Raw genomic sequence first — 24,270 nt, 5'->3', positions numbered from 1 at the left:
AAGCCTTCGACATAGAAGGAGATCTTCGGAAGGTGAGCTCTGGTTTGTTGTCTACTTTGTGTCCAATCACTGGATCACTTTGAACCAGGTTCCAGTTTTTGTACAAAATGTTCCGAAGAGCCCCATGTTGTCGGTTAAACGTCAGAATAACTCGTGGGGAACTTATTTTATCCTCCCCTACCAAGGAGACATCCGTGTGGATGTTTCTTGCTTTAGGAATTAGAGCCTCCTGTCTGGTGACTGAATTTGAATGCTTGATCGCTTTAGTGAGATTGTCATTTGAATATCCCATGGCTAGGAAACGTAATCTGCATGCCTCTTGTGCAGCCGCACATTCGACATCAGTGCTGCAGATTCTTTTGATCCGGAGCATTTCCCCAAAAGGAATGCTCCGAATCAAGTGAGCCGGATGTTGGCTATTGGAGTGTAATATAGTGTTCCCTGCACTGGGCTTTCTGTACAATCTTGTATTCAAGGTGTTACCTTCTACAAAAACCTCAACATCCAAAAAACAGATAGATTTAGAACTCATATTTGAAGTGAAATTAAGATTAATGGTGTTTATATTAATCAAATCTACAAACGCTTTGGCACTATCAACACTGCCCTTCCAAATAAGAAAACATCATCAATATAACGCAAATACAAAACAATGTTATTGGAAATAAAGTTGTGGTGTTGGCCGACTAGGACCTGTTCCTCCCATAGCCCAACGTGTAAACACGCGTAGCTAGGTGAGAAACAGGCCCCCATCGCCACACCTCTAACCTGATGGTAAATTACGCCATTGAAGATGAAAAAGTTCTGTTCGAGGCACACTTTGGTCATATCCAGTAACATTTTGTCATGTGCCATCGAATATGGGGGGCCTTTGTTTAAGTAGTAATCCAAAGCTTTGAGTCCATCACAGTGTTTTATTGAGGTGTAAAGGGATGAAACATCCAGAGTCATTAGTATCATATCCTCTTCCCAAACAAAGTGCTCGATTTTGCTTAGGAAGTCAAAGGAGTCCTTGACATATGAGTTGAGAGTCTTAACATAGTCTTGCAAAAAAAAGTCTATATATTTGGAAACATGTTCCAAGGAGCTATCAATAGCCAAAATGATGGGTCGGCCCGGTGGAGTGTCAATGTCTTTGTGAATCTTTGAGATCAAATAAAATGAGGGGATAACCAGATGATCCTTTATATATATATGTGTGTGTGTGTGTGTGTGCGTATATATATTTAAATATGTACCTTAACACATACATATATCTATACTACTATTATAAAGAGAGAACTGTGTCCTTTGAGCCAGGTAAACTCAAAAAGTACACCACTAATCAAAACACCCAAGACATCTTTGAAAACCTTAGGGCAAGCAGAAGGACATAGGCTATTAAAAATAAAAAATATACGTTGTTTAAAAAATTTCGAAATAAAAATAAAGTAGTCCCTTGCAAGTAGCTCCGGCCGCGACGTCTGCGTGATGACATAATTTGCGTTTGCGCTGCCTGGCAACACTTCCTGAAATGGCGCAGAAGATCGCGACCTGCTGGGAGGACTGCCGCGGCCCTGCTTGCTGCTGGCCGAAGTGGCGGCCTGTGCGGGCGGGGCGCCTGGAGCGGGACCGGCGGCTCAGGTAAGGATCAGGCTCTCCGGGACACGGGCAGGAGGGGGCCAGGGGCGGGAGGGGGCCGGGGGCGGGAGTGCACGCAAGCCTCAAATGCAGCCCCCAGCCCCTTTCTACCCCAGGCAACGCTGGGGCAGGCTGCTAGTATATATGTATATATATTACATACTGGCAATTGCCAGTAGGTAGTTATAGTTAAGGTGTAGTTTCCATAGGAAGAGTGTTCTTTGCATTTGTCGATTACTTTGGCATCGTTTGATGAATCCTGGAGAAATTTTCAAAGCTAGTTTGCCACTCACTTCAGCTACTGTCTTGAAAATGTTGGGGTGATCCGTCAAACAGGGGTCGAGAAAAATCAGGGTGTTGCCCAAAACCTGTTTTCTCCAAGTTCATTTCCATAGGAAATTTAGACAGCCCAAACTGCTGAACGGGAGTACACCAAATTTGAAAGAAGGGTAGATTTTGGTTCAGGGAAGTGCCTTTATGTGATTTGGTGTAAATCAGTTCAAAAGTTGCAGAGTAATTTAAAGGAATCTCCAGTTGCATATAGAGTTACAAGGGGAATCCGCAACCCCTCCCGATCTCGTGCTGAGATCTGATTGGCTGACAACATTTCAAACCAGGCAGTGTTGGTAGCCATCTTGTGACTCAGCTTTGAACTGTGTCACAGAAAAAACGTTAAAAGAAAGAAAAAGGGAGCTGGGTTGAAACAGTGATGAGGGGAGTTGTAATTAGGCGGTACCTGTGGAAACCTCTGTGTCATAACATCCCAAATTGCAGTGAATCTAATCACCATCAATTATGTTTCATCTAAGGTTACTTTTTGTTACATATGGTTTAATGAACATATAAGAATACATTATAAAATATGTAGTTTTAAGAGAGATTAGACAAGGAAATGTCTGCCTCCTGTCAGAAAGGGCTACAAATTGTAGACTAGAGACATGAATCATGTGGAACGAGAGGTCAGTCAACCATCACTAAGGCTACACCTTGAGTACCTTATCTCATTCATATTATTGTGTTAATTGAGTTACATTCTTTTAAACAGTGGTGAACGAAGCTCAAATATTTTTCACTCATGAAATCAAGCACAAAACTTTATTTTCAGCAAACGTTCGTTGTCTTCAGAAATTCAAATTGGTGTCACGTTGAAGCATTTAAGCATGTTTGTTTTTTGATCAGCTATTGTGAGATCATGGTTTCTAACGAGACTTTTAAATATGACCTTTTGGTTGAAGTACAGAAGCGCTCTCCCTCACTTAGAGGGAAGGACATTGATTAGTTTAAAAAAACAGAAGCTTTGTGGTTTGTCAGTCATGCTTCTGACCTTAGACTACCTGAGGTGGGCTAACTCTGAAGTACGGAGACAGGGTGATGCTTTAAGAATTAAAACCTTCTAATTATTGTGAGCATAAGCCAGTAACACAACCACTATATAGCATCAACATAGAGACTAGTGCTAAAACAATCTAATGTAGCATCAGCTTTGAACTAAGGGGAATGCAAAGTTGCAAAGGTGTTCAAGGTTCCTTAATTCCCGAAAATACTATGAATTTTACCACTGTTCACATGAGATTCTGTATGTGGATTTTCACATCAATGTTTGAGTTGACATTATGTATGTATTATTTCATATATGCAAAAACTCAATAAAAAGCTTTGAAATAAAATTGGAACTTTCACAGACCTATTAAGTTGTCTCGTGAAAAATTAACTACTAGCATAGTTTTAGTTTTAGAGAAGCGAGAACAATAATTTTCAGTTAAAATTGTGAGAAAATGGTACATCCAATTTTCGCCCCAACTAGCACTCAAGAGAAAATAATGCCAATTTGTATGGAAACATTTTTACATTAAAGGCAGAAACTATGAGGTAGAAGAGTAAAGGATACATAATCTAATGCTGATGAAAAGCCATAGTGAAATCTTTTATGTTAAATACTATGTATAGATAGTGTTACTAAACTATGAATAAATTGGATTTTAGCGCATGCTCACAACTTTCCGCATGCAATATTTTACACATGCGGCAAATATCCCCTATGTTAAATACCTATTCCTGTGATGGGATATTAATCATATGCGGTGATTGACGCTCACAGTAAATAAGGATGTTGCAGGATACAGTAATTTCTAATAATAAAATGATATATACAACCCGGTATTATAATTGAGCAGATGCGTTAATTCTCCGTGATTTTAGGACTGACTCGTAATCGGGCCCTTAACCCCTTGCGTGCTGCCGTCGGCCGTTGGCCGACGGGAGCACTATCTCCCTAGTGCTGCTGTCGGACAACGGCCGATGGAGCCCCGCCCACCCTTTAGAACGACCACACCGCGGCGGAAAAACCGCAGTGGTTCAGGCGTTAATGTATTAGATGAACATCGTTTGTTGACAGATTTGGACTGTTAAAAAGAAATGGTCCACACTGTTTCATGTTTCACGAAAAATTATACAGACATTTCAGTGAGGGGAAAGCCCGAGACACCAATATTTATTTCACATTACTTTAGTTCCAGGTCATCACTGTTATTGATAGATGGCTTGTATATTCTCAGAAATTAATGTCTTTTGGTAACACACTTTAAAAGTCAGATGGAAAACTCAATTTGGGTTTCAGAACATGAAAATAATAATCCCCCGGGGCTTAATTTTGCACAAAGCAAAAGAGTTCTTGAAACAAGACACCCATAATTTTGGAACAAAAGCCTTTACTGTGCTGGGTAATTTCAAAGCTAGACCCATGTCTTTGCCGAATATTTCGTTATTTAGAGAAAGCTGTGAAAAGCTATTGGTTTCTGATTTTGAGAAGACTGACTTCAAGTGTACTGGTTTAAATATACCGATTTACATATATTTTGTTTCAACAAGGTGAGACTTACTGTTCTAATACTCCTACACCATTCCTGAGTTCCAGAAGTAAATTGCGACAAGCTTTTCTCCTGGAATTCAGGAGTAAGTCAGGATTACTACAAGAGTGAGTCACAGCAAAATCTGTAAGAATCAGGCCCCGTTTGTGTAGGAATACGTGTTACGAGGCAAGGAGTGTGACAGGCCACCGCAACACCCATTGATTTTGATGCAGCCCCCTATTTACAAAGGCAGCGTAAATAGAAAGCAGGGCCAAAATTAAGACCAGGAAAAACCTGGTCTTAAGTTGGTGAAAAGAGGAGAAATGCATTATTTCTCCTTGTTATTGCTTTTTACATGTCTGCTACCTTGTGCAGCACACATGGAAAAAGCAAACTGCCAACGATTGTTATGTACAGGAAGGTCCCCTTTCCTGTACATAAACAAGCTGTAAACAAAAAGGCAATTTTGTGACTTTCATGTGTGCTGCATGAAGCAGCACACATAAAAGTCACAAAATGGCATTTTAGGATTGTTTATGTGCAGGAAGGGACAACTTCCTACACATAAACAATCCTCCCCTGCATGCAGACACCCTTGCACTATGTTGCCAGGGTGGCTGCGTTGGCGCTTCACTGCTAAGTGTAGCGTCGGCGCAGGGGGAAATGCAATGTTGCACCATATCCTTGTAAATATGTTGCAGCCTTGCATTTTTGAAGTGGCGGAGTGAGGCGTTAAGCCATGCCCATGACGGCTAACACCTCACTCCGCCACTTCCTCGTCCATATGCCCCTTAGTGTGTATGTTACTGATGCCTATGAAACATAATATATAAGCTGTATTTACGTAGAAAGTTTACTTATTTTGTTCCGCAATTATTCTCATAAATACCATACTTTGTTTTGCATATTTCGTGTGGTTAAAAGAAATAAAACAAATCACATTTATTTCATTCCTCTTGATAAAGCACATTTATGATGCATTGATTTATGTATAATTTCAGGAATGTATCAGTTTAAAATCAATATACAGAAAGCAATCTACCTTTCCATCTTCATATCTTCTATTATTTGTCTGTCTGCTCGCCTGTGTCTCGTTTAACCTGCCAAATTCTAGTTATGTCTGTCTGTCTTTTTACCTCTCTGTGTCTGTCTTTCTGTTTATCCACAAAGAGGGTACCCATGGGTGTCCGCCTCTTGTACTGTAATAATCTAGTTCCAGTACAATGATGAGCAATGGGGCAAACCAGTGTTAGCAAAAAAAAATATGGCGGTTTACCATCGTGAAGCTCGTTCTAAAATGCAGAATTCTATGCACGATTTCAAACCTAATTCCATACTTTTGCCCCTTGGCAGATTTAGATACTGGACTGCTTTCATTTGCCACAGCGCTTAATAAAATATTAAATATTGCAGGACAAAGGCATCCTGCTAGGTCAAGGTCAAAAAGGTTGTCTACTCCATCCCTCAAAGTCAACTCAGAGATAGCGCCAATATGGGGTGTGTTGACAAACACAGAGGGGCATATGTACAAGCCCCTATCGCCACGGGAACGTCACTTTTTGTGATGTTCCTGTGGCGATAGGGGCCTTGCCTTATGTACAAGGCAGCGTTAAGCCACGTTAACAAGGCAGCGTTAAGCCACTGAACGTGGCTTAACGCTGCCTTGTACATAAGGCTCCCTTTCACCCTATGTTTTGCATGAAAGGGGCATGCAGTGGGTGTAGTGGTGGGCGTTTCACTTCAACACCCATTTTATTTGACGCTGCCCCCTATGTACAAGGGTGGCGTACATAGGAGGCAGCGCCAAATGTAAGACCATGAAAACCCTGGTCCTATAGTGGCGAAAGGAGGAGAAATGCATTATTTCTCCTTGTTTTTGCTTTTGTCTATGTGTGCTGCCACATAGAAAAAGCAAAATGCCATGGCTTGTTTATGTACAGGAAGGGAATGTTTATGTACAGCATGGGTGCTCACAAACTTTTTCTCGGGGGCCAAATTTACAGTGTGGTTTGTGTCCGAGGGCTGCACCGGTGGGGGGCGGGGTCAGTGGCGGAGGGGGTGGGTCTAGAGCAACAAAAAAAAATGTGACCATGAGGTTGAACTCAGGCCCCTGCAGCGGACGCCTTCGTCCACTGAGCCACCAGACCCGGCATACACACTTCTCTCTCTCTCTCCCTCTCTCTCCCTCTCTCTCTCCCTCTCCCTCTCTCTCTCCCTCTCTTTCCCTCTTTCCCTCTCTCTCCTTCTCTCTCCCTCTCCCCTCTCTCTCCCTCCTCACTCTGTCGCCCTCCTCACTCTGTTGCCCTCCCTCCTCCCTCCCTTTCTCTGTTTCCCTCCCTCTCCCTCTCTTTGTCGCCCTTTGTCTCCCTCCCTTTCCCTCCCTCCCTTTCCCTCCCTCGATCTCGTGCCCTTCCTCCCCGCTCGCTATCCCTCGCTCTCCCTCCCTTTCCCTCCCTCGCTCTCCCTCCCTCCCTTTCCCTCCCTCCCTCCCTCTACCTCCTTCCCTCACTGTCCCTCCCTCTACCTCCCTCCCTCCCTCTACCTCTCTCCCTCGCTCTCCCTCCATCTACCTCCCTCCCTCACTCTCCCTCCCTCTACCTCCCTCCCTCCCTCTACCTCCCTCCCTCGCTCTCCCTCCATCTACCTCCCTCCCTCACTCTCCCTTCCTCTACCGCCCTCTGTCACCCTCTTCATCTCACCCTGCCTGTGTGTGCCCGGGCTGAGACAGCTTCCTGGCACACACACACAGCCGCACCTGAGCACTTCACAGGTCTTTAAAAGACCATTTGTATGTTAATGAGGCTTTTGTATTTCACCTCTTAGCGCCCCTGCAGCTGCACTCTGACTATCACTGGAATGCCCCGGCCCCCACAGAGCAGCAGAGTCTCTCAAAGTCGCGGCGCGCAGTGTGTGCTGATGCTCTTTAATATTTTTTTTTAAAACACGGGTAAATTGTCTGCAAGGTCCGCGGGCCGCCAAGGAAGGCTTGTCGGGCCGCTGGTGGACCACGGGCCGTACTATGAGTACCTGTGATGTGCAGGAAGGTGCCCCTTCCTGTACATAAACAAACCTTTCTAAAAATGCCATTTTGTAACTTTCATGTGTGCTGCATAAAGCAGAACACATGAAAGTTAATAAATGGCATCGTAGGATTGTTTATTTGCAGGAAGGGACACCTTCCTACACATAACCAATCCTCCCCTGCACATAGACACCCTTGCAGTCTGGTGCAAGGGTGCCTGTGTAGGCGCTAAGCTGTGAAACTTAGCACCATTGCAGGGGGGAAACGCAAGGCTGCACCACATCCTTGTAAAAATGGTGCAGCCTTGCGTTTCCTAAGTGGCAGAGAGTTTCGTTAAGCCCAGGGGGCTAACAACACGCTCCGTCACTTCGTCGTACATATGGCCCAGAGTAGAAGTCTGGGTTTAGAAGATGAGAGGGCTACAGCTAGAACTTCATTTTCATGTGCATGCATTTGCAAACTCCACCGGCTACACAACGGACAGAGAGCGCTTTGATTGAAGATGTGCCTGGCCCGCCCAAAGGGCAAGCGACGGACTGCAAGATAAGTGTAAGGGTTACGTTCCGTTTTACCGCGACAAACGCTAGAATTCACTTCGAAGGAGAGGCAACAGGGTCTTGGTCAACAATACTTAAGGTACTCCCATCCAGGACAACTTTCAGTGCTGTGACAACGGCCTACGCCTGAACGCCACAAAATGTGTAATTTTGGAGAAATCACACAATATTCCTCCTGCCCACTGTTTCTGCCTGGATTCATTTAATGCTTGGATTTCAAACTAAGCTCCATTAGTAGATATGGCTTTGTGTGGATTCATTCGGATGGCGTGCTGTTCCCTCGCCATTGCATTCATTATCAGGGTTTTGGTACTACTTGGCACAAAGCCGTACGTCACGTGCTCGTGTCTACTTTTTGGCTCAAATTTTATGTTCCATGCGGATAATAATCGAAGCTGCTGTATGCACCCTTCTTTCTACCTGTGCCACTGTAGTTTCATTTTCTTTGCCATCCTCATTGACTCTTAATTGAGCCCCTCCAAAGAGAAAGAATCTACCACTGGCCTTAAAGATTCGTTATAAAAATTCAGCTGACCAATATATTTAATATTTTTTCTGCAAAGTGCTTGTCAAACAAGATGGACGGCGGTAGGCCCATTTTTGACAGGAGTATAAATATTTTGAGAATGCATTCCACTGGAGCGAATGAAGGGAAGGGGGAGTAATTGAGACATATATTGTGGCTCGTAAAATATCTGTTATGAACATTTTCTAGAAGAAATCGCGGTTCTTTGTGATATATATTTTGAGGGGCAGTTGGACCCCGGGCTGCTCAGTGATTTATTATTCATCGCAGTAGGAGTTTCGGAAAGCGCATCGTCAGAGTTACTATAGTCGACGAAAATTTGCAAGCAGGCATAAGGTTGGCTCCAAAAAAGAAAAAAAAATCCTGCCGGCACATCCTGTAAATCAATGACAGTTGGTACGCGGGCTGCACTGTAAACTGGCAGAGTAGAAACGCCACGAGTCTGTGAGTGAACGCAGGCCCATCTGTTGCTTTCTTAACATTTTCTTGAAATCCCCAGGGAAACCTTTTCTCTCAGGAAATTTAGAAACACACACCTAATTCATTTGAGTGGCGCCATCTTGTTTACAAGGAACTGCTCTACATGATATTGTCCCACATTTTTAATTTGGGGTTTTGATAGGTGTCAGAACGCCTACATTGTATTTTTATCTTAACGTTTAGGTTCACTTGTTTTCAGAGCCGGTCCTAGGCCTTCTGAGGCCCCGGGCGAAAGGGAAGATGTGAGGCCCCTCTAATTGCATATTGCGTCGCAAGAAGTGACATCACAGAAAGTGACTTCGCAGGACTTTTGATCTTAGTTATTTGGCATCACTGAAGCAAACTAATGTGGATATCAGTAACATGGACAAAAAGTAGAGGGGATGGAAAACAGGTGAGCAAATATCCATGAGTGTAACACTTGCCGGCTCCTTTACTGATTAGTTGGACATGCCCCCAAATTCCAAAGGAACCAGAGGGTCAAGAAAACAGCAGTATAAATTTCACAGCCGAATCTGAAGGAGGAACAAAACAGGATACATTACCAGCTACTTCAAACTGGGAGGACGAGTGAGGACCGCAGGCCGCACCCGAACCTAGTCGGCCGCCTCCGCAGACTGCCAGCTTCACACACTTAGTGGCCGCCAACTATCGGCGGCCGCACTCGTCTGCACACCGCCGCATTCACTGATGGAAGCCGCAGGTGGATACGGGGTGGGAGTCCGTGATTAAACCTAATCTGCACCAGCATTTTACACTCCCTTGGGAGCTGAAGATGGTTAAGATCAGGGCCTCAGGAATTATGTGACAGGGGAGAGCCGTATTATGCAACAGGGTTGGGTAAATTATGCGGCATGAAAATGCAAATTATGCAGTATAATGCTGCCCATTTTGTGCTAATATTACTTCATTATTTTGACATTTTTACACTTAAGTCTGAGCATTGGTTGCACCTCGTACCAGTTGAACACCAAACTATAGCAGTAAGCTACAGAAAGGTGACCAGTCAGCCTTTGCAAAGATCCCTCCACAGCTCGGCAAAACGTGCCTTTTGAACAAGATTTTTCTTTATCTGCCGATTATGGATTATGCAGAAAGTCAACTACTATGCGAAACACACTGAGGGTGCACAGTCACAAACCAGTGGCCATGGTTATACTTCACAAAAAAACGGGGATACCTGAGTAAAGAGGAGTACAACTTGCACGGTGTTTTAGTGGATGTAAAGTACAAACCAGTTGGGCTTGACCAAGTTTTGATTCATTCTTGGATGTAAGTCTATAGCCAGGACAACTAGAATTATGTGATTCTGAGGCGGCTGCGCTTTCTACATCATTATGGATTTATCACACAATCCATCATCTTCTGCACATTCTGAAGATTTTACTCCCTCTGCCACCTAGTAAATTGTTCCTAGCTCAAACCAATCAAAAGTTACTAAATACTTTACCACATGTTACCGCACAGCAACAGGCTGTTTGTCTCACAGGAGGGCCATTTTTCAATGGCCGATTGCTGTATTTTGGTTTTAAACTGACAATAATTAGGTGAAACATTTACGCATACACTGTTAACATGTGTAAAAAGTGCAAACTTGTACAGCAATTCTGCTTCGAAATGTGCTACATTGCGCCACATTATATGCATTTTCTTGGTGCATACTTTAGTAAACCCTGCTGCATAAATTGATCTTCCCCTGCCGCGTAATTACAATGGGAGTGTCAATAACAAAGATCTTGAACTACCTGGAAAGACTACTCATCCCCGAAATGTGGAACGATTGCTCACAAATCTGTATGCATAACAATAAACTGAAGAATTAAGGCAGGTTAGCTTCCTAAACATCCAACCTGCCGAAGTATCAGTTGAGGAGGAAGTTGAGGCAGAGTACCAAACAATGACAGAGTAGATTATTTTTGCCCTACTGGAGGTCTTGTGTAAAGGTATCTGTGAATATTTACTTTTCCCATCAGTGTGCCATTGGAGGATTGGGCGCTATTCGTACGGAGCAGAAGGTGGATCTCGAACTAAGACAGACATTTGAATCGTGGCCTCTCCCCTATATGAAAATGGCCGGATATTCACTTTACCCTATTTTTCCGCCGTTTCCATTTTCTGGCAAGATTTGGGGGAGGAACGAGAGTGCAGTGCTTTGAAATGGACAGAAAGCACAGATATTAGAATGAAAGTCCTTTAAATAAAATACCTAAAATGGGCACCTGTGGTCTGCTCAGCCTGAAAGCAGGGGCTTGCTCTGCAGTTCTTTGCGATTCGCCCCACTCACAAAGGCGTTAACCATAGATGGGGTTCAGACTCAGTAGCAAAGGTTTTAGGGCAGAGCGCTTTACCAAGCTCCCCCGGGTGGGGGGCGCATCAGTGCTGGACAAAGGGTCACCCGTCGGAAGGAGGATAGAAGGATAACGCCATAAGAGGGGCAGAGGAGCGGGTTGACGGGGAGACAGAGAAACTGACAAAATCAAAATCAGACAGGAGCAACGACGAACTGGACTGGTCTCAGCCCTTCCGTGGCCGTTTCCTTAACAAAGTGAAAGTGGCATGGGCCGTGACTTACCATCTGTGTCTGTCACAGTCTGAAGACGTTACGCCAACGTGGCCCGGGCCCGACCGAACTGACTCCCTACAGGCCAGGGAGCGAGTGCTTGCTGCGTCACTGCATTTTAGCAGCACAGCGCGCGGGGGCTGGACAAAATGAATGTCCAGGGCCGTCATTGGTAGCGCTTTCGCGTGCAACCAGATTGACGGCCCTAGGACGGACCCACATCAAACCGATACGCCGTAACGCCACCTGCGCACGGCACCAACACCACTAAGCTAGGTGGTGCGTGCACGGTGACCGTGCACTTTAACTGCCTCCTGCGCGAGTGCGCGCAGCCGTAGCGCTTCGCATTTAATCATGTCGGGCCCTGCTCAGTGCGGTCTACTCTGCGGGACCAGCAGTGGGGCCCCCTGAGCACGAGGCCCTGGGCAGCTGCCCATACTGCCCATGCCTAGGACCGGCCCTGCTTGTTTTCCATATTGCCAGAGTGCAGTAACTGCGCAGCACCGAAGGCGAGAAATTATGACCACCATCGGCGTCATGCTCCAGTGCGAAATATCTCCGTCTAATGAATATATTACACAGAGTAAAGCACTACGAGCGCCGTTAGGGCTGGTAATTTCTCTCATCAGTCGACCATTAGCGCAGTTGTTCTCCGTCGCAGTTGATGGCGCCATTTTATCAAAATGATAACTGCAATATTTCACTCAATTACACAAGAACAAAACATTACATTCAATTATATAAGTTCATTTTAAAACTCGAAGAAAACAGACGGTGTCTATTTTCCTAGACTATAGAATATCAACAGATCTAGAAAATAACATATGCTATCAGCTTGAACTTTGATGGTAAAAAATCTCAGCGTCAGTTCACAAAGTGCTTTATTGTTTACAAAATATACAACTACAGGGGCTCAAAGTTATTCAAATAGGCGCATATCTCAATCATCTTTCTTCCGCTCCGCTGCACTTCCTGTCTCTTTATCTCACTCTTACAAATTATTTTTCATCCCCACTTTTTCCCTTTTGTCTTTCTATTACTCCCCGTTTTTCTCTTTCCTGCCTTTCATGGGTCAAAGTCGGATACTTAAAAACTAAAGTCTGTTCCCAAAAATATGTGCCCACCACCTGAAACCACTGGCAGAAGTTAAGCACTGGATGCATGAGCAAAAGCAAGAATGCAAAGTGCCAAAGCCATAAACAGATGGCTTTGGGCATTCATGAAAATAAATTGGCTCAACCTAGGACAGAGTGGTTTTGCTTATAGACATCCTCGGGACAAGGCTGCTGCTTAGATGATGACAAATATGAAAGAAATTCTGAATGGGGTTTAAGCATAAAATCAACGTTGAACTATATCGAAGATACCTGCAGATTTATGTCAAACAATATGTTCCTATATGATATTTGAACATACAGCCATGAGTACTGGGGCCATGCTGAACCTCCTGACAACAGTGTCCAGCAAAAGTGCAGGAAGGACAGATCTACTGATTCGATTCGATTAGCTTTATTCGATTTCAGAAAGAAAATCATAAAAGCAACAACAATACAGGAAAATACACCAACACATTAATACATTTCAGAATTAAACGAACTTAAAAATAAATTAAATTAATAAGATGAATCAGCTAATCAATATACAAAATCAATATACCGAATGCCGCATGCACAAGTTAAAAAACAGGAGAAAATTGGCCACACAATACGAGACTCCTTATTGCCATCAGGAAATTACTCCAAATTATCTGACATTATGATGGAACATATAGTGTTCTGGGGTAAAAGTCACTTAGAGACCAAACTGATATGGGACCATCCCCTATTTGTGGCTGCCAGGATTGCAGGTATGGTACGACATATTTATTTCTAAACTTCACAAGTACCAAATCGCCCGCAGTGTTTTTTATGAGAGGTCCCAACCAGCCCACCCTTCGGACACTTAATATGGTCCCGTCTAAATTGGAGGGCAGGGGTCTATTTTTGGTGAGCCAATACACTACCTTATTCCTTAGGTCCTGCTGTCTCTCAAGTTTTCCCTTTGGAAGTTCAGGTACTCCTGAGAGAACACTCACAATAGGAGCTGCCTCAGGTGGCAAGTGTAAATGGTTAGTTTTGTGAGGAAAAGTGTCATGACTAGACACTATTCTTTTATGAAATGACTTGTCTTTACTCAGCCCAGCCCTAAGGTGAAAAAGTTGTGATGGCCTAGCGGCTTTAGCGGCTTTTGGGGTATTTATAGCTTTCATGTGTGGGGCGAGTGTTGGTATACTGGGGAGCGTGCTTTGAGTGGTGGAAATTGGCGTATCTCTAGGGGCTGGATGCTGTGATAGTACGGGTCCTCCCATAGATTTAGTAACTAGTGAATTGACTTTTATAGCTTTTATAGCTTCCTCGACACCCCTAAGCCTGTCCTCTAAGCTAGTTATTTTATCAATCAACGGAGTTATGATTGATTTCATCATGGTTTCAAGCTCCAACAATGGGAAGGCCTGTGTAGGTGTTTTCAAAGTCGCAATGCTGAGAGTTTTACATGGAGGTGGATTGCGATGTAATTTTTGTAATTTGGCCTGACTGCCCGTGTGTATAGCCTCATCTCTCTTCCTTTTTGCAGAGAGCACCTGTTTGGGGATGCCCAGTGGGAAGTTTGCTGTTGGTTGTATTAAGTGGGGCGTTACTAGTGGAGTGTGAGTTAATTGAAAAGTGCAGCTAGACCCATGATTAGGTGTAGAAAATGAGGAAATTGGAGCTTTTTCCGGGACCAGAGGGACGTAAGAGGATTTGCACAATAGATTAAGTTCATCCAGTAATGATATTGCCGGGGCTATATTAGCAGACTGAGGCGGAGAACCCAGAGCGAAAGAGCTATCTAGAACCGGGGATCGTTCTATTCTATATAAATCATTTGCAATGGGCAGTATAACGCGCTTAAAGTACGTGTCCAGTGTTCCCTTAAGCGGATCACCCTGGGAGGTGAGATTTATAAGGTCCGCTTTGCAAGACATATCGTTGGAGCTATCACCAACGAGGAAGTATTGTACAATATCGAGAACCCAGGAAGGAGCCTCTTAAAGTGACCAGAGATAGTCAATGGGTAACAGTACCTTTGAATCAGGAACTAAAGGGGGGTGACCCGACCCGGCCTCCTCTGGCATCTGACGGCCGCAGACGGCCCCGCCCTTGTCCCGGGCTTCTCCCGGGCGCGCCCGCGCGCGACTCGCGAGGCGAGAGGCGTTCCCTTCTGATAAGGCGCCTCCGGGCGCGTCTGATTCGTCAGAGCCGCCGCGCCTAACCCCGGGGCAGCTGGGTGATGTAGTTCCCCAGCTGCGTGTGGCTCCGGGTGGGTGTAGGCGGATGTTGAGCCGTTTCCCTCACGGCAGGTTTCACGGGGCAAAAGCTGTTCCCCCAAGGCAAGCTCCCAGGGTAAGTGTCTTTCTTGGCGTGCCGTTTCCCTCACGGCTAGAAAGCGGGTCCCCAGAGCGCTTCGGCGCTCCCTTCTGATAAGGCGCCTCCGGGCGCGTCTGATTCGTCAGAGCCGCCGCGCCTAACCCCGGGGCAGCTGGGTGATGTAGTTCCCCAGCTGTGTGTGGCTCCGGGTGGGTGTAGGCGGATGTCGAGCCGTTTCCCTCACGGCAGGTTTCACGGGGCAAAAGCTGTTCCCCCAAGGCAAGCTCCCAGGGTAAGTGTCTTTCTTGGCGTGCCGTTTCCCTCACGGCTAGAAAGCGGGTCCCCAGAGCGCTTCGGCGCTCCCTTCTGATAAGGCGCCTCCGGGCGCGTCTGATTCGTCAGAGCCGCCGCGCCTAACCCCGGGGCAGCTGGGTGATGTAGTTCCCCAGCTGCGTGTGGCTCCGGGTGGGTGTAGGCGGATGTCGAGCCGTTTCCCTCACGGCAGGTTTCACGGGGAAAAAGCTGTTCCCCCAAGGCAAGCTCCCAGGGTAAGTGTCTTTCTTGGCGTGCCGTTTCCCTCACGGCTAGAAAGCGGGTCCCCAGAGCGCTTCGGCGCTCCCTTCTGATAAGGCGCCTCCGGGCGCGTCTGATTAGTCAGAGCCGCCGCGCCTAACCCCGGGGCAGCTGGGTGATGTAGTTCCCCAACTGCGTGTGGCTCCGGGTGGGTGTAGGCGGATGTCGAGCCGTTTCCCTCACGGCAGGTTTCACGGGGCAAAAGCTGTTCCCCCAAGGCAAGCTCCCAGGGCAAGTGTCTTTCTTGGCGTGCCGTTTCCCTCACGGCTAGAAAGCGGGTCCCCAGAGCGCTTCGGCGCTCCCTTCTGATAAGGTGCCTCCGGGCGCGTCTGATTCGTCAGAGCCGCCGCGCCTAACCCCGGGGCAGCTGGGTGATGTAGTTCCCCAGCTGCGTGTGGCTCCGGGTGGGTGTAGGCGGATGTCGAGCCGTTTCCCTCACGGCAGGTTTCACGGGGCAAAAGCTGTTCCCCCAAGGCAAGCTCCCAGGGTAAGTGTCTTTCTTGGCGTGCCGTTTCCCTCACGGCTAGAAAGCGGGTCTACTGATATTTTCAACTTATCCACAGACGATCAATATAACTAGAATGTATGTCTTAATAACAGACTGTTCGTGGCTGATTGCCGTCGTCCCTGTGGTGCCAATTACTTGATTGGTCCTTCGCCTTGAGACCATTGAATTAATTTATTGACTAAATGTTGGTGCACCTTCAATGTCTATTTCATTTCTATGTACTCAGATATAGTCTAAAAGAAGGCAGTTGCCATTTCATTATCCATTCATAGCTTCAATGAATTAATGGTTTAATATGCACATATTTCCATGGATACTCTAAATTTCAAAACTCAAAGAACGCCAGCACATGTTTCGGCTTCAGCTTCATCAGGGCATTCATACTTTAATTAATGCATATACACTCCTTTTTATTTCTGACTGGTTCTATATAACATATTATACATCTGTTCTGCAGAAACATTGTGCACATTAAACCACTAATAAATTGGCAGAATGTGTGGATCACAAAAGTGACAACTATCTTCTTCTAGACTATATCTGACCGCTTAGAAATTCAACTATCATTCAAGGGAGGTCGCTAAATTGTGGTCAGCAAATAGAATGTAAATACATTGAACTGATTGACACAGTTAGAGGTGAACTTTAAAATGTGGCATGAACCAATCCCTCTAGAACTTCTTAGGCGGTTGTGAACTAAAATTAAGGCAGCTTATCTCACAAAGGGAAATTACTTCATATTAACACTTATGGTGGTTTAACAGCTCCTGCACCTACTGGCCTTAAATAGTATCTTATGTTTCTTGCCCACAATGCATAGCCCAATGAGACTTTTCAGATTTTTTTTATGGTCATTTAACATGGTCACGGAGTTCACATTTAAATGAACTCCACTGACTGTACAGCGCTGAAAATCCTGTCTAGTGAGTTACTAATCCTCCATATCTGTTGGGTTTCTGACGTCAGAGGCTGTGGTGTCTCTTCCATTTGCCTGCCATTGGCATTCAGCACATAAAGTCTTATTGTTGGGTAACTGTGTATAGAATCATCAATGCACTCATGTGTCTGTGGCCTCCAGTTCGCTGCAGGTTGCTGGTGAACCTGACCATAACAAAGTTTCAAACATTTAGAAAAGTTATAGTCACCATTTCTGCTTTATACTTTCTAAGCAATTTGAGAATTGACATCTGCAGAATCAAATATGGCACCTCGGTAATACGAGTACCCCTGGACATCTGTTGCTTGTCGAACAGCAATGAAAAAATGAAATAAATAGTAACCAGGCATATGCCTCTGATTGCCACTTTTGAGAGACTGACTCTATATTAAACATCAGAATGCTAAATCTTGATAATATGTCACCACTGCCTGGATTTAAAGCACTTCCATGCAGGTTAATGATAGTTGTTATTACCACCCAACATAATGGTACTCTTTTAACTCATTTTAGAGGACAGAAAGACACAGTCATCCTTGCATGAGTTTGAACCTGAGACTTGCCTACAATCAGCACCTGATATATTATTATACAATTCAATGTACTTATTTTTAGGTTTCGCCTGCACAGCACTTTTGAAATCTCTTGTAATGAAAGAAAAATCTTAAAAGGGGCTTATAGCCCGCCCATTGCTTATCATGGGTGGGCTCCCATGGTACTCCAGTTTCCTTGCTTCCTCTTGGTCAGCGGCCTCTCCTAGGCTCCAGCTTCCTCCTGAGCTTTGGAGTCTTCCTAGGAGCCGTGAAGATTGGACTTGGTACTGCTTTCTGTGGTCAGTGTCCTTCCACTGGCGTTAGGCTATGGCTGGCACTCTTTTTTCACTTTTTCACATGCACTCATACAGAGTACATGTGTCGGCAGTCCCTCAACCCTCGCCCTCCTCGTGTGCTGTTGGTTTTCTCCTAAGACCCCCCCCCTTGTGTGTTGGTTAACCACTCCCCCTCCTATGCCCGTTCTTTAATTATTGTCCCCCTACTCCAGTGTTGTTGTTTAATCACTGCCTCCCACCCTCATCCCATGTTGTTGTTTGATCACTGCCACCTGTCCCAGTCCTATACACATGTTAATCTCACTGCCTTCTGTATCACACCAACCCACCCCTCATGTTAAAATTATTATTTTGAGAAGAATTCACCTTTATGGAAGTTGTATGAATTTTACATGGACGTATTGGTGGGCCGAACTCCAGGCACAGCAAACAGGAAGTCCCCGATACCCTGGCATGACTGCCATGAACCAGGTATCGCCAATAAGCAACTTGGGACTTGTCTGTTGACATAATAACTTGAGAATGCTTTTGGGGTCCTACCAAATCCATCAGCACTCGATGGCTCCACTGGGGAGCGCACAGGCGTAGTGTATGGGTGGCCACAATTCTTAGGGTTCAAACAGAGGAACATACTGGGGAGTGGGGGCACACTGAAAATCACAAGATGGTCCAGCTACAAAGGCCAACCAGCAGCAGATATTGCTTTGTACACTGTACAGTATTTGTTTGCTATTTTATTTCCCTACTAATAGTCCAACTCTACTTTCATCTTGCCTACACCGAAGGGTCCCATCAGATTTTACAGGTCTGTGAAGAAGAGCTATTTTTCCTCCAGAACATGATTCTATTCTGCTCTGAATATCTCATCTGCGCATGTGTGCTCTCCCCTGTACCACGTGGTGTCCTGAGTTAATATACGTGGCACTCACGTCCCAAACAGTGGTGCCAACAGCTTTTAATACATATAATGTACAAGCGTTTCGCCCATGTGAAATCTATTGGCTTTGTCAATGTTGTTTTACGTGTTGCACAACAGTTGAGATGCTGTGATACTTGGCTTAAAGTAAAAAATAAAAAAAAGCGGTATGACGTGGTAACCAAAAAAAACCTGCTATGATGCAGCCAACATTCGCCACGCCATAGCAGATCAACTGCAGTACAACATGTAAAGAACATTGACAAAGTCAATGGATCTCCAATAAGCGAAGCCTATTGGCTTTGCTAATGCTTGCCAGGTCTTGCCTATACAGCGCATGCTCTGTGCTGCAAGACACATATTGTTTAATAATCAGTGGGCTTACAACCCACTCACAGCATACCATTGTTTTTTTTCATTGTCACTCTCATTTGCAGTCTTCCAATTGTTTAGTTTCCGTAGGCTTTCCTTCCCTTCTTGTGTTTGCTCTTCCATGGAGCATTGAACAAGTACATGTGTTCTTCCTCGTCTTTTTTTAAACACACTTTTTTATTATAAGTGTTACAATTTTATTACTGGATGTGCAATGTGCTTTACTACTTTTTTGGATTATTCTGTTTTTATTTTCCATAGAAAGAACAACAGAAGGGTCTAAGTGTACACAGCGTCAAGCCCACAACCCTACATAGGGCCGGCCGGGTAGTTCTAAAGAGCCCCAGGGGGATTCGGGGAGGCTCAGATGAACATTTGAGACACAGCATGTCACCTACAACCCTTACTGGGCCGGCCGCGTGACACATGAAGCATAGCAGTGAAATACGATTGTGGGTAAATTCAAGAACCTTGATAAACAAACTTAATACCATATTGAAAAGAGAAACAGAAAGTGTAGACAAGAGACCTACAGGAAGGTTGCAGTGAGGAGTAGATGTAGAAATATCAGGAAAGAGAAGTGAAGGTAAGGGGAAGGAGGGCCCCTACGTCAGAGAAGCCATACAGCAGCAACAGTGCAGGGGAGTGCGCGTGCGAACGGGGTGGGAAAGCCAGAAGAACCAATGCTATATGTTAGCTAGACCAGGAGTCCGAGTATGTATCATGTGGGGCAGGGCCAGACTGACTTCCGGGCAGTTTGGAATGCTGCCGTGCTGGGGGCTGATTTCACTGTGGTGGGTGCTGATTTCATTCATGGAGACCTGCGTGTGCTTCGAAATAATTAAAGCGAAACGAATTTTGTTTAGCACACACAGGTCTCCATAAACGAAATCAGCCCCCAGTTCAGCAGCATTCCAAACTGCCCGGTAGCCAGTCCAGCCCAGATGTGGGGTTAAGGGCAGGGTTGGTGTGATTGTGTAAGTAATCTGTTCGGATCAGCCGGGATTAATGCATCTTCATATAAGCGTAAGGCCCTGAGTTTCGGGGGGAGGTAGCGTGCATGTTCTACTTTACAAAGATATGTGACTAGTGCTTTCCAAATTGTGGTCTTTCCTACTTTTAACACTGGCCAATGGCTGTTGCTTTCACCTTATCTACCTCTTCTATCGATGCATTAGATACTTACACTTACAACTATACTTCTCCATTCAACTCTACTCTATGCTACTCCTCTCCACTTCTCTCCACCCTACACTGCTCCACTCCATGCCACTCTACTTGATGCCACTCTTCTCCACACTGTGCCATTCCACACCACTCCATTCTACTTGGTGATACTCTACTCTATGCTATACTACTCTATGCCACTCTACACCACACCACCCTACTCTATGTCACAGCACTCTACGCCACTCTACTCTACACTACTCTACACTACTCTACTCTCCGCCACTCCAAATCACTCTATTCAACTCTACTTCACTCCAAGCCCCTCCATGCCACTCTACTTCACTCCACTCTACCCTATGCCAGTCCACCCCATACCACTTTACTATATGTCACTCTACACCTCACAGGCACATGCACAAATTGGTCGTGTATGCACTGAATTGTGCAAGATATTCCTCATCTTTGGACTATGTCAACCCATAATTGGATTAATACTTTCGCTTGTGGTGTTGGTATTTAGAAATATTGGTAAATATTCTACTACCGAACTCCCCATTTGGAATTGTGGGTCATAGGATGATGAAAGAATCTCCACAAGGCACATTAACCCAGAAAAATTAGATCAGTTTTCAAAAAAAGTTTTTAATTCGTCAAATAGTTTCACAACAACTATTGTCAAGTTTTTTGCAGTTCTACATAACTTTTAGATCAAAATTCTGCAGCTCTTACCTCCCTCTTTCAGACATAATGTTCCTGAATCGAGTGGATAATTTACGTGAACTGTGAAAGGGGCCAGGCTATAAATGACGCCACCATAGATCTCAAAGCTGATGTAAACATCATGAAACATAACAACATGTTAGTATGCCTGTCTTTGCTGATTGTTAGAGATGTGAGTTTGATAAAAATAAAAAATAAACGTTTTTTTTATCCACTCGGGATGAGGTCTTTAAAGTAGCTTGCTACCTGACAAACCAAGTCCTTAGGTCTAAGCTTGTGTAAAACTAAAATGACAAAAAAATCTTCCCTGAAAGAAACAGACAAAAATCCCAATATATGTCACGAAAATACAAATGTGTAGGCACATGGCCTTATCATAACTCCGTTCCTGGGAATAGCCTCAGGGTGATGTATATAGTGGGACACATTCCTAATAATTAATTAGTCTGCCTTGGCCTGGCAGAGTGAGTCACATCAGCTGTCTCTAGTTGTTGCAGACTGGGTAGAGGTGAGCAAGCCAACATACTAACAAGGAGAGTCGAGCCAGATCAGACCTATGAGTCGGGCTTAGCTCTGAAAGCCCATGACTTGGAAATATTATCATGTAAATTATGCAACACACATCATGTAAACATTTGATAAAGTGGCTTTATTAAAAAGTGCATTTAACATGCAGATGCATTGCACTTTAGTACTTCGGGTTATATACAATTGCAATGAGAGGCATTTATTTAACAAAAAGTACCCGTTTTAAAACTTAAACTTAGAGATATTCATGCCTCCCCTCGACCCTGATGACAAAGCCGCTGCTGAAATCAGAGGCAAGTCAGTTGTCATGTGTAACCCATTATAGATGGGGGTAATAATTTAGTCTGTTAAACATTCTGGGGCGTCGCCTTCCCCACCTAAATTGCCCCCAAATGTCCTAGAGATGAAAAATAAAATAGTAATAAAATACATTTATTACCATTTTATTTTTCATTTCCCTGTCCCAAAGCTGAGGGTAAGGACGGGGCGGGGCTTGCACAGTGACAGCAGCATTAAAGCAAGTGCAGGGCTTCAGTGTCCTCCGGAGTGGAAAAAGAAGCAACTCCCTCCAATCCTGGTGCTGCTTTCACCAGCATGAGAGCAGCACCAGGACTGGGTAAGGCAGTTGGCTGAGGCCCACATCGGACTGCAGCAGCAGGAGTATGATACGATATGATATAACAGTTTTATAACGCGCACTAATACTCAAGAGTGTCCTGGCGCGGGCGTAGGAAATCATACTTCGCGGAGGAGGCCATGTTTAAAGTAAGTGATTTTTTTTATTTTCACCCACCACCCATTCGTCCACCACAACCCTCCCCATAGATGCCAGCCTCGATTGTGAACATTAGAGATTTTTGTACTGCGCACTTCACGAACTCACGCATTTGAAGGTACTCGTATTCAGCCAAGGCCGGTGGTAGGTGTAACTGCAGGGCGGTGACGTAGGGAGGGGAGGGGCAGGGTGGGGGTTTGTAATGTATAGATTACGGACTTTAACAGGTAAGTAAACATATAAATTAATAAAACAAATGTTGTTGTGTGCACTGCATCACCAAATGCGATGCAGTGCGTGCAAAAAAAATGTGTTTTATTTATTTATATGTTTACTTACCTGTTAAAGTCCATAATCCATACATTACAACCCCCCACCCTGCCCCTCCCCCACCCTACGTCACCGCCCTGCAGTTACACCTACCACCGGCCGTGGCTGCTAGTATTTTCGATTGTGAGGAAATAAGAGGTTCTGAGAAATAAAAAAAATGCCTAGAATCCGTTCTCTCAACCATTTTACACAAAATGTCAGTACTTTATCATTAATTTTTGGTACAGGAGGTTAGAACGTGGGAGCAGGCACACGCCTCATGAAAGCTCAGCTTCTTTTGGGGTCAAAGATCGGGGAGGAACCCAAGGTAAGCCAGAGCCAGGCATCTTGTTTGAGATTCAGTAGCTCACCCACCTCCAAGATGATGTGTGTGATGGGCAGGCAGGGTCAAGGGCATGAATCTCATCTGGTCCCTGCCCATCACTCATTCCACAAAAGCGTGCCACCTACAGTACTTTAAGTAGGTCAGTCCACCTATGTCTTACATGCAGCAGTATTTAAACACTTTTTAATGGATTACTATCAGGTCCTAAATTAATGTTCTTCGCAAATAAAAACAATGTTTGAATTCCGAACGACGACTGCAGAAAGCCTTGAGGTACTCTATAAAAGTTTTACAGTCTCCATTTACATTTCATTTTAATTTCATTCTGCAATTCCCTCAGAGTATTTGCTTTTTTTCTTTTCCAAATAACGAAAAACTGATGCCCCCAAGCCTGTCCATTATCACCATACATTGGCACCAGCCCATCCTTGCTTTTAAAATTGGGAACACTTCTTCCAAGTTATGAAATCTCAAACTCACCTTCCCTAACATTATTGACGCTACATCCACACTCGATTCTGCACCCATATACATTTTTTATAAAATCGTCCTTTCTAGAGTGCATACACCAACACTGTACCTCTATGACCAAGAACATAAGTTGTTGAAGGCACTGATCATGAACACTGATATCAGGTTATCACACATTATTTGAAAGCTGTGCAGGTTTCAGCTCATGCATGAAGTTGCAGAGTTACCTAGTCTTCTATGGTTGTTCCTCTGTTGACAAAGTAAATCTTGACTATTAGGCTATGCAATTTTTTTACTGATGCGCCTATTTAAACATTTTTCAATGTCCTATTACCTGCTAATATCAAAATAAAGCAAATGGCCAACAGCATGTCCGTAATATGCCATAAAATGGTGCCAAACTAAAACCATCACGTGCAGGACAGCATATTTCTTCACTCTCAATATAGGTCCTCTTTTCAGCAACAGCTGGTGCAAGTACGCGCGGTGGGGCTGGCAGATGTCTAAAAATGGCAGAAAAGGGCAAAATAAATAAATAAATAACTCCTATTCCTTCGTCTGTCAACATCACCGCTCGCAGCGCCCGGCCCCACCATGTTTACCTGCACCGGCTGCTGCTGCCTCTTTTCACTTATAATTCAATTGTCAATTCAAAACTGGGTGCACACACAAAGACATGTAGGCCTATGGCTGTCCAACAGCTACGGAAACCTACCAACTCCAGACGTTTTTGAACCCTTGATACTGGGTACCTGGAGAATGCCTTGCTGGCGTGGATTGTGTGAATGTACACCTTTCTCTGGCAAAGGTCAAACA

The 24,270-nt window shown here is 44.7% G+C and overlaps 1 protein-coding gene across 1 annotated transcript in view; it reads right to left on the bottom strand.

Moving 5' to 3' along the window:
- Nucleotides 1–24,270, bottom strand: part of GRM1 (glutamate metabotropic receptor 1) — a 2,398,293-nt gene that overhangs the window by 1,210,785 nt on the left and 1,163,238 nt on the right. The window lies entirely within an intron of this gene.

The sequence above is a fragment of the Lissotriton helveticus genome, chromosome 6, assembly GCF_964261635.1.
Source record: "Lissotriton helveticus chromosome 6, aLisHel1.1, whole genome shotgun sequence".
Taxonomy (NCBI): Eukaryota; Metazoa; Chordata; class Amphibia; order Caudata; family Salamandridae; genus Lissotriton; species Lissotriton helveticus.
This window is presented reverse-complemented; position numbering and strand designations above follow the sequence as displayed.